Below are 10,557 nucleotides of genomic sequence, written 5' to 3'. Positions count from 1 at the left end.
AGTAACCTTCTCTCACGAGTTCTTCGAGATGCGCTTTCCAAGCCAAGCGTTATTCAGATCTTGTGCTCGTGCGTTCCATGAAAGGCACAATATTTTCTAGTATCTCTCTTGTCAGGATCTCATTTCAAGAGCGGCGGTCTTCTTACCCAATGTTTGTCCTTCACTTGGGCTAAGATTTGATGTATGGGGATGGAGAACTTGGTGTAGTTTTCTTCTACCGTAGCATCTCTTTATGGATATGATCTACGTTTGTCCTTGTTCTTGTTACTAAACTTGTCGCTTCTTTGGCTTGTCCGCTTGGTTGGCTAATCTTCTTGTTTAGTAGACTTCTTCACGACGATTCAATCATCAACCCAGAGCACGTAGAGTTCTGCGGTCGCGAAGACCTTTTTCATAGTCCGGTGGGAGTGATAGTCACTCACGGTATAAGTCGTGCTCACCGGAAGACTTTCCTTGAAAGCAGAGGACGCGATTCAATCGTCGCATCCTATAATGTTGGTTTTCTCTGCTTTGAATCTTTTGATGTAATCTTAAAGGGATTCATCGAACTTTTGGCGCAGGTTGTACAGATGGTCAGGGTTCTTCTTCATCGTCTAGTAAGAAGTGTTTGGTGAAGAAGTAAGCTAGCTCCTTGAAGCTGCTGATCGACCCGGATGGTAGGGTGTGAAACCAATCTTGGGTTGCTCCTCGCAAGGTCATTGCAAACGCCTTGTACATTAGCGCGTCGTCGGCCTTGTAGAGAATCATAACACTTTTGAAGTGTTTCGGATGGCTCTCGGGATCGGAATCCCCTTTGAAATGTGTGAACAAAGGCATTGAGAATCGCCTTAGGAGAACAGCCTGCTCGATTTCAGTAGTGAAAAAAGTAGAGTTTGCTTGGTCCACCTCCAAACATAGATCATCTTCAAAATTTCAGCTAATCTTTTAGTTTCAAAGTCATTTTCAGGTGGGGATGGCTGATTCCTTGTTGACTCACAGAGGTCAACCTCCTTAGTTGCCTTACCTGTGGGGCAGATTAGTAGATTGACCTTGCGAGGATTCCTCCACAAGTTGTCATCGTGAGTTGGTTCTCGAGCGGGTTGGTGAGTGTCGGTAGTTGTGTTCGTCATGCAGTTATTCACGAACTCTTGCCCTTTGTGGGCCCAACCTAGAATGGTTACTTCTTTACGGGCCCAAGCAAGCATGGATATGGACTGTATGCCGAACCTCTCTTGCATATTGGTCCTTGGCCCTAACATTGAATGGATTATCGACTGGCTCATAGTACGGCTTGCAGATATCTGCATCTCTTCAGTACGACCTCGTTCTCTGCCTTGCCTATTTGTCCTTGTTCGACTAGTCTGGGATCTCTCAAGAGGCTCGCTGGTATGCTCGGGGATCTTTCTCTCCTCGTCACGGGCTCCAAGGTCAGGGCCTTGATTCAAGTTGACCTACCTGAGTAGTTGTCCAATTAGATTGTTTTGGTCATCGACCCTCTGCGGGAGTTGATCAACTCGTGAATTAAGGCCCACTTGACTGTGCAGGTCGGGTAGAGAGGTGTGGATCGGGCCTAATAGCATATGGGCTAGGGCTCCATGAGATGCACACACAAGTGCATACGTCAAGTGTGGTTGCAAAGGAGGGAACGTTTGGTTTTGTTCCAAAATGGCGTCGTCTCTTGGTCCTCACGGTGGCAAGGTGGAGAAAGCCACGGGGTAGTGGCTTGGTGCAGCCTTGAGCGGTGCGGCAATTCCAGCTGCTATTTGGTGGTTCACGGGGGTGATTTGCGGCTGCGAGGAGCTATCCAAGAGGTTTGGTAGCTGTCCGGTTACTACAGCCTCTATTTGGAGAGGTTGTGAGGCCTCCAGAGGTGGTTGGGTGGCATGAGAGCCACGGGGGGCTGCTGGAAAGCGTTGGCAGCCATGGGAGGCTGCTGCAAAATGCTGGCAGCAGCTGTACCTCTTGGTGGCAGCAAGGTTTCGGACATTCCAGAGTGCGCCGTAACGGTGGTTTTGCTCCTAGGGTGTTTGCTTCCAACCATGGTTGTTTAGAAGGGCTCGGTGGATTGGAAAATAGGTTTGGAGGACGCTTTGATTATTATTTCGCGCTCTCAATGTAAGCACCAATTTGTGGGAGCGATTTCCTCCTCGTCATCTCTTTCTCCCTGCAAAATAAAGCGGAATAAGAGGACCACGCCCGGGGGGTGTTGGCCAAAGGTCCTCCAATACCTAAGTTAGTTTGATTGATTCTTAGAGAAACAATAGCTAAAAATGGTACAGAGATGCATGTGTGGTTTGAACCAATCGACTGGAGCCGTGTGTGGTGGTCAGAACCTTGTGTAATATATATATATATATATATATATATAGAGAGAGAGAGAGAGAAGGCGGCAAGGAGGGTATTTTCGCAGAGTTTTGGCAGCTTAGAATGGCTTACCTCATGCCTTGCATAGCCTCGTATTTATAGAGCCTCGTAGGGTTAGGGTTTGGAGAAAAATAATCCTTGTTGGGAAAGGAATTATTTTTCTGATTTTAGGAGATTTAAATCAATTAGGGATTTAATGAGAATCAAATCCTTAATTCAAGCCAAGAATCCCGAAATGGAAGGAAATATTTGACCTCAGGTTTTGCTAAAATTCGGTTCCCACAATGATGATGTTGGAAAGGCATCCAATTTGCCTATAAATAGGCTTCCCATTGCTTAGCAAAACACACCAAAGGAGAAGAGAGGAAAGAACGGAAGAGAAGAAGGGAAGAGTAAGAGGAAAGAAGAGAGTGTGAAATCTAAGTGTTAGTGAATTCTATCTGAGAGAATTTTGTTAGTATAAACACCAGGAGAGCAAATATAATTCTACTCCCAATATTCTGTGGTACTTTTCATTCTTTGATTATTTTATTTCATTAATGAATATATAACGAAATACATTTTATTCAAATGTGAATGAAAATATGCTTTGTGGTCGGTAATAAATTTAATTAATAAAAAGCTTAGTGACGAATCTAGGATTTCGAAATACATTGGGCTGGATTTCCCTTATAAACAAACTCAACGGTATGAGTGAATTTCATTGATAACAAAAATTATACACCTAATCAGGGGGGACATATTGAGTCGTACCCTCAAAATGCATCTAGTACATATATATAAACTAGTAAAAAAAGACAATAATAAATAAACATGCAATGCAAATACATAATACAACTATTTGAGTTGCACCCTTCTAGGCTTCAAAGAGTTGAAGTCACTGAATAAACATGCAATCCCATAGTTTTTTCCAACAAAAGTAAGGAAAAAAACAAATTCAAACTTCATGGCAATATAAATACTCTCAGCTTCCCCACGAAATTGTGATGTAGCTCCATTACGACCTATTTCATCAAGAAGTGTCTTGGTTGCACTAAATAAATCAATCAAACTTCTGATAGAACTAAAACGAGACCCCCAAGAAGTGTCTTGGCTTCTTTGCGTTTTCACCCTCACATATTGATGCTTTCTGTTTTTTCCCCCACTCAAGTAGGTTTTGACACTGTTTGCAATGAATGCAGGTACGAAGTGGGTTATCCCTTCTATTTAGCTATTATATATTTTTTTGGGGCTAAGATTACATCACATTTAAAAATCAAATTTCTTTTGGCATGGGATATAGCCCATACAACCCATTAGCTGCATTCGTCCCTGAAAAAGCCAAAGCTAGTTACACCATCATAAACTCCAAAAATGAGGTATAAAAGTTACTAGCCTCTTCGCACGCACTTCCGCACTTGTGAGAGGCTTTTTTTTAAAAAAATTAATTTTATTTTAGAATTAAAAAGATAATGGGTAGTTGTGTTCCATAAAAATAGGATCCATTATTTGATTTTTCTTTTTAATTTTTAATTTTTTTTAAATGAAAAAGTGTGAATTTACCATATTATCCTCATTTAATTAATAATTTCAATTCTCAATGTTTGCATTCACCAAAGATATTTTCTGGTATTTTGAATGTTTTACCATTCTCTGTCTTTTGCTATATATATATATATATATATATATATATATACTACAGGCATAAAGCCCACAAATGAAAGTTGACAACAAAATATCCCATTTGCATACAACACAATATCTTCCTTAGTTGTCCACGCGCCTCCAGCTTTGATGGAAGAAGCCATTTGTTTTTTGATACAAATGGAAAGTAGTAGAAAATTTTGAGTGGAAAGTAAAAAATACTGGAAGGAGAAGAATTTGTATGAAGATCCGGTGTGGAAAGTGAATAATATTGTTAGGTATTTATAGGGAAAAAATCCAGAATTTTTTGGTATTTAAAAAAAAAAATCATATCCTTCGGATTTTAAAAAAAAATAATAATTTTGATTTGAGCGTTCGGGAAGTGCCACATGGCTTCTTCCGTAGGTTTCTATCAAACGCTGATGTCAACGTGACGTCACGGTGACGCGTCAGCTGACCTTTAAATGGTAACAGCCCAATTGATTTTTTCCGTGGGCTTGGCCGGACTGGGGGTACCATGCCTTGCTTGAGTTGGACCTTGCGCGTTGAAGGGCGGTTTAGGGCCTTAGGCTGCCATTTGCCCAGTGGGGCTTGCGCTGGAGGTGCCCTTAAGCATATATAATGACTGGTCAAAGGCTTTATCACATAATTAACTACTAATGTAATCAATTCAATCTTACTCTTTTGAGAGAGAGAGTGTGTGCGCGCATGTCATATTAAAGATTTTGTTAGCTTCGAAAAATAATGGGTTTTAGTGGCCACTAGCATTATGTACAATGACAATTCATCATCTGGTCCTTAATTGTAAACATGACAATTTCAAAGCAATCTATCATATTACATGAAAATGCATGATGACAAACGTGTTAATTTCTTTTCTCTTTTTTATCCGATCTTACAAGTTTTTAGTATTAAGAGCATCTACAATCATGCTCTCTATTTTTTTAGTTAAAATTTAGCTAAAAAAACATAAAAATTATTTTAGGAGCTCTTTATAAAATTTCAACTTCAATCATACTCTCTAGTTTAGGGAGTCATAAATGCTAGAATTATATTTTAATTCAACATAAATGGTCTATCTCTATGAAAAAACAATATAAAAATAGACAATATTGATTAAAGGTTTTAAAATATTTATTAAATAAAATAGCATTAAATTATAGGGAGCCACTAGTAGTTCATTCTCTCCTCAGATTTAGGAGCTCCTAGAGGTCTCCTTATTTTAGGAGCTGGATAGGGAGCATTGTTGGAGGTGGGTTTTCTTACTTCCTCCTTAAATTTTATCTAAGGAGGTGGTGTAGGGAGTCTATTGTGGATGCTCTAATAGCAATTGTTATCCACTTATCAATATTATATTAGAAAAATTGAATTGGAATACTAATCAGCCCAATAATTAGAAGACCTCCTCATGTGGTTAAATTCGACACAGAAATAACACAGGTGAAACAACTGAAAAATCAGGAAAAATGGGTTTATTGGGTTTGTTCGACACATAAATTACCAGTTATATTGCATAATATACAGTGGAAGTTGAAACCTTATAGATTATATGAAAATGCATATATACTGACTGGTCAAAGGCTTTATCACATAATTAACTACTAATGTAATCAATTCAGCCTTACTCTTTTGAGAGAGAGAGAGAGAGAGAGTGTGTGTGTGTGTGTGTGCGCGCACACACACACATGTCATATTAAAGATTTTGTTAGGTTTGAAAACTAATGGGTTTTTAGAGGCCACTAGCATTATGCAGAATGACAAGTTCATCATGTGGCCCTTAATTGTTGGAGGGTTTATGCCAATGTTAATCCAAAATCAAAGGACAAAAATGAAGAAGAATATTGCTTGTTTGAAATGAATGCTACCGTTCCTAACACTTTAGGCATGTTTATATATCAGTAATGAGTATGGAAGGAAAGTGAATGATTTTGATTTCTCACTTCCCCGATGTTTACTTGCAATCTGAAATGAAAAAAATATGAGGACCCTACCTCAAAATCCGTAGTCACATCCCCTCAAAATCATGAATCAAATCAACTAGGGGGTAGTCGATCTGATTCTCATTTCTTTTTTCCCTCAATACCTTCAAAAAATACCCTTACCACTTTACCATAATTCCAAAACACCCTAAACCTTAGAAAAAATAAAAATCATGCCAAGAAGTTCCACGACGCTCCAACTTCTGTTTCACATTAGCGTTACAGAAGATCATAAAAATAAGAATTTTTCACATATGTGAAACTATTTTTCATATCACATATATATTTGTGCATATCTACATAAAAAAAAAACAGACAACAATGTTTTGTATTACTGTATTGTATTATTGTAATACGCAGACTTTGCCCCAAATGAAATTAAACTTTACATTTAGTATTACCCTTTTTAATACAGCAAAAATTGTCCCCACTTGCATATTTGAATGCCATTTAATATTTAATATTTTTTTTTCCTTTTGATTTTAGAGCTTCAACCATTGGAAATAGGGCTGGCAATGGGTCGTGTCGTGTAGGGTTCGTGTCGTGTCGGGATAATAAACGTGTCAAGAATGCTCAACCCAAACCCAACCCATTTAATAAACGGGTCGTGTCGGGTCGTCTTTTATTGTGCGAGTTTCGAGATGTGTAACGGGTTCATAAATAATAACATGCATGTTACAAAACTCACAACGGAAAAAATTTAAATTAAAAAAAAAACAGAGAGAGTGGAGAAAATATAAGGAAAAGAAAGAAAAAGAAAAGATAGAGAGAGGAGAGAAGAGAGAAGGAAAACAAAGAAAAAAAAATAGAGAGAGAGAGAGGTGAGAAGATTGAAGGAAAGAAAGAAAGAAAAAAGAGAGATGAGAGAAAACTAAAGAGAAGGAAAAGAAAGAAAAAAAAAACAGAGGAGAAGAGAGATAGAAAAGAAAGGAAAACACAAAAGAAAAAGAAACATTATAAATATCAAAAGGCATACCATAAAATCACAAAGTTGTTTGTAGTAAGGTGGATAAGATGTTTGAGAGAAATGAGAGTGATAGGGGTTCGAAACCCCTTGTGTGTGTGTTGAAGTCTCCATTTGTCTTTATTTTTTAGCGGGTTGTACACGGGTTGACACGACCCGTTTAATAAACGGGTTAGATAGGTATTATAGTGGGTTAGCGGGTTGACTCGAAACCCACCCGTTTATTAAACAGGTCAGAACGGGTTGACTCGAAATTGACATGTTTTTTTATCGTGTGGGTTGAACCCGCTAATTTCTCGTGCGAGTTTCGAGTCGTGTCCGAAATTGCCACCCCTAATTGGAAATACCCTTTTTTTTAATATTAAATTGGAGATTTAAATGGAGCTCTACCCAACTTTTTTGGGTTTGCTCTTAGGTTGAACTTTCATGCACCCAAATTCCACATCTAATTTTTTATATATACTGTTTTTAGAGATGATTTTTCAATTTTTAAAACTTCTAATATATATATATTTTTAATCCACGGACATTCTACCTAAGCAATTTAACGGAAGCTCAGATACCATTTGTGATACAACACTCTATAAATAAATAAAAAATCAGTGAAATTTAAGAAAATGATAAACCAATAAATAATAAATCAATTAAATGTTAAATTTAAGTTATTTTGTCACCGTAAATTAACAAAAGAATAATAAACTATTCAATATTGAAAATTTGATTATAAAATAGTTTTTACTCCAAAACTAATGTAAGAACACCTTTAAATATTACTCCAAACTCCTATTAGTTATATGAAGAGAAGAAGCTTACCATTTTCCAATCCAGTGCCATTACTAATCTAATCTCCTCAAAATTTTAACCAAATCACGCAATGAGTTCAAAGCTTAACCTTAAGGCTCACAAGTATCGAGTTACATTCGAAAACTAGATTCCGAAAGATAATTAAGTAATCGGAATACACTAAGAAACTAGATTAGGAGAGAAGTTGAATCTTCCCTTTTCTATTGTTAGCATGGAATAGTAATGAAATGTACTGTTTTAAACTCGTGTTTCAATATGGCTATAAAATTAAATTCTCTGATTGATTTGTTGCCGATATTTTTTTAAAAAAGGAAAATTATGAAAAGAATTTGTTGGAGATAATGCCCAAAAAAAAGCCCATAGAATTGGACCCCAACGAAAAAGAAGGCCCATAGAATTGGAAAGGAAAAGTCATTTGCTTGTCAAAATGAAGTCGTTTTGTCCAAGAAAACAGAGAGAGAGAGAGAGAGAGAGAGAGAGAGAGAATGGTAGATGAAGAAGATGATGGAGGAGACAAGCTCACGCTGGCTTCCTTCGTCGAAAGAAACCTGCGACAACCAAATTAATTACAGGTTGTTCTTTTTCTTACTTTTATTTTCTAGGCAAAATTCACATTAGGGGTATTTTAGTAAATTAACGCTTCTTTTGAAACCAGCTTAGGGTTAGCATTTGCAACGGTAAGTTAAACCGCGTTAAAGCAGAGTTGGGTTTCCTAATAGCTTTAGGAATGAAATCCTACTAGCTTTCGGAATGATATCCTAATAGCTTTAGGAATGAAATCCTATAACCTTCTCTTCCCTTCCCTTCAATTTCATTTTCAATTTCAAACCCATCTCTCTCTCTCTCTCTCTCTCTCTCTGCTCTATCTGCTTTCTGCTCTCTCCTCTGTGCTCGCTTTCTGCTCTCTATGCTCTCTGCTCTTTGTTCTCACACTGCTACTGCTAGTAGTCATGAAGATCAGAGGAGTTTGGGCCCACAACTTCCATCAAGAATTGTCTCAATTCGATCACTGCCTGCACCGCTTCCCCGTCATCTCTTTCGATACCGAATTTCCAGGCTTTCTCCGAGACACGCCCCGTGACGCACTCGAAGATCAACGTTACGAAGATGTAAAATTCAATGTTGAATCCCTCAAATTGCTCCAGTTGGGATTCACTCTGTCCGATGCCCATGGCAACATTGGGGGAACTTGGGAATTCCACTTGTCTGGGTTCAATGAGAAATCTGACCCTCATGTTGTCGCTTCCATTTCTCTACTCAAAAGGAACGGTCTTGATTTTGCGAGACTTGGGCAATTTGGGATTTCTGTTGCGGAGTTTGTGTTCGGGTTTCTGCGTGTCCTTAGAATCCACAGAGGGTTGCATGATTTGACATGGGTTTGCTTTCATGGCCTTTATGACCTGGCCTATTTGCTCAAGCTCTTGACCCAAAAGCCTCTGCCCGACTCAGTGGTGATGTTTGCTAAGGCTCTTGGTGTAGTTTTTGGCACCATTTATGATGTCAAATTCATGGCTCGCTACTGCCGGGGATTCTTTGGCGGTGAAATTGGATTGGCAAGGGTGGCCAAGCTTCTTGATGTGGAGCGTTCCGGTGAAGCTCATCAAGCGGGTTCGGACAGTTTGTTGACTGCCGCTGTGTTCTCCAAGATGAACGCAACGTTTAGGTCTGTGGCGGGGATGTCTCAAGGCTGCTTGTATGGAATTAGCCCAACAATCGTGCGATATTGGCAGCCCGCTCCTGTGATCCTCCGTCGCCCTTGCTTTCCTGTTGCAGCACCTCGTGTCTACAGTGCTCGTCTCATTCATAGTCCTATTCTTCCCACTTATGTACACATGTAGTTAGTTTTGTAATTTCTGATTTTTTGGAGTTGGTGAACAGTCAAGTGACTAGCTGGCTGATCCATATTCATTTTGTATGTACAACATTTTTTACACCAAATGATTATAATACAATTCTTTAATTTCTGCCAAAATTTCTTACTTTATGTCTTTTTATTGCCAAAGTTTGGGAGGATTCAATTTTCATGTATGTTCTGTTTTACTTAATACTCTTTTAATAAAATGTGTTTCTCTATTCCCAAAAGAATAACATGTGTATCTCTATTCTCATAAGAGTATGTTGAAATTGAAGCAATAAATGAATATTATGCATTTGGCTGCATTAAGAAGAATATATTATCTTTTTCCAGTGCAGGGAAGGTGCCAAACTATTTGATACTCAGTGATCTTTATTATCATCTAGAAAGAGAGCTTGAAGGCCGTGAAGTCAGTGCTGGACCATTTAAAGAACTCTCTCAGCTCCTTATAGAACAAATGCTGATCAGATTTACCAACATAAAGATGATGCTGATCTTTTTATAACCGGAAAAGATGCGTACTTGTTTGATCTTAAACCTGTTGAATCACATGAAGGCTGCAAACTCAATGGTGTTGCTTACAAGTTCAAAGCTTTCTGCACTAAGAGCATTAAGAAGTGTCTTGATTGTGTACACAGATGATGTGAGTTGTCTCTTAGACTTTGTAATTGCTTTCAGTTGCTTTCTCAGAGTCAGAAATTTGATATCTATAGCTGCTTTTTATGGTTTAAAATACTTTAAAGCTAATGTTAGTTTTAAAAAATTGTTGATGTCTAATATTTCAAATATCTGATTTCTCATTTCAAAGCTTTTGAAAGTTAATATTAGTGATAGCTCAGTTGACGAACACTGTGCTGCACCTTGCCATGTCTAATTAGGGTGCTGAAGAATGAAGCAAAAACACTAGGACCTAGAGCTAGAGGTGGAACAAGTTTCCTATCATCAAAACTGGGGTATGAATGGTATAAGCATTTAATTGTACCGGAAGA

General features: G+C 38.2%; 1 pseudogene; it reads left to right on the top strand.

Annotated features, from left to right (window-relative positions):
* Positions 1-8,217: 8,217 nt before the first annotated feature.
* On the top strand, positions 8,218-9,838 carry LOC103322501 (putative CCR4-associated factor 1 homolog 8 pseudogene; annotated as a pseudogene).
* Positions 9,839-10,557: the final 719 nt, after the last annotated feature.

This window comes from Prunus mume, linkage group LG2 (genome assembly GCF_029339155.1).
Source record: "Prunus mume cultivar Tortuosa linkage group LG2, ASM2933915v1, whole genome shotgun sequence".
Classification (NCBI taxonomy): domain Eukaryota; kingdom Viridiplantae; phylum Streptophyta; class Magnoliopsida; order Rosales; family Rosaceae; genus Prunus; species Prunus mume.
Note: the sequence above shows the minus strand (reverse complement) of the source record. Positions and strands in the feature narration are given on the sequence as shown.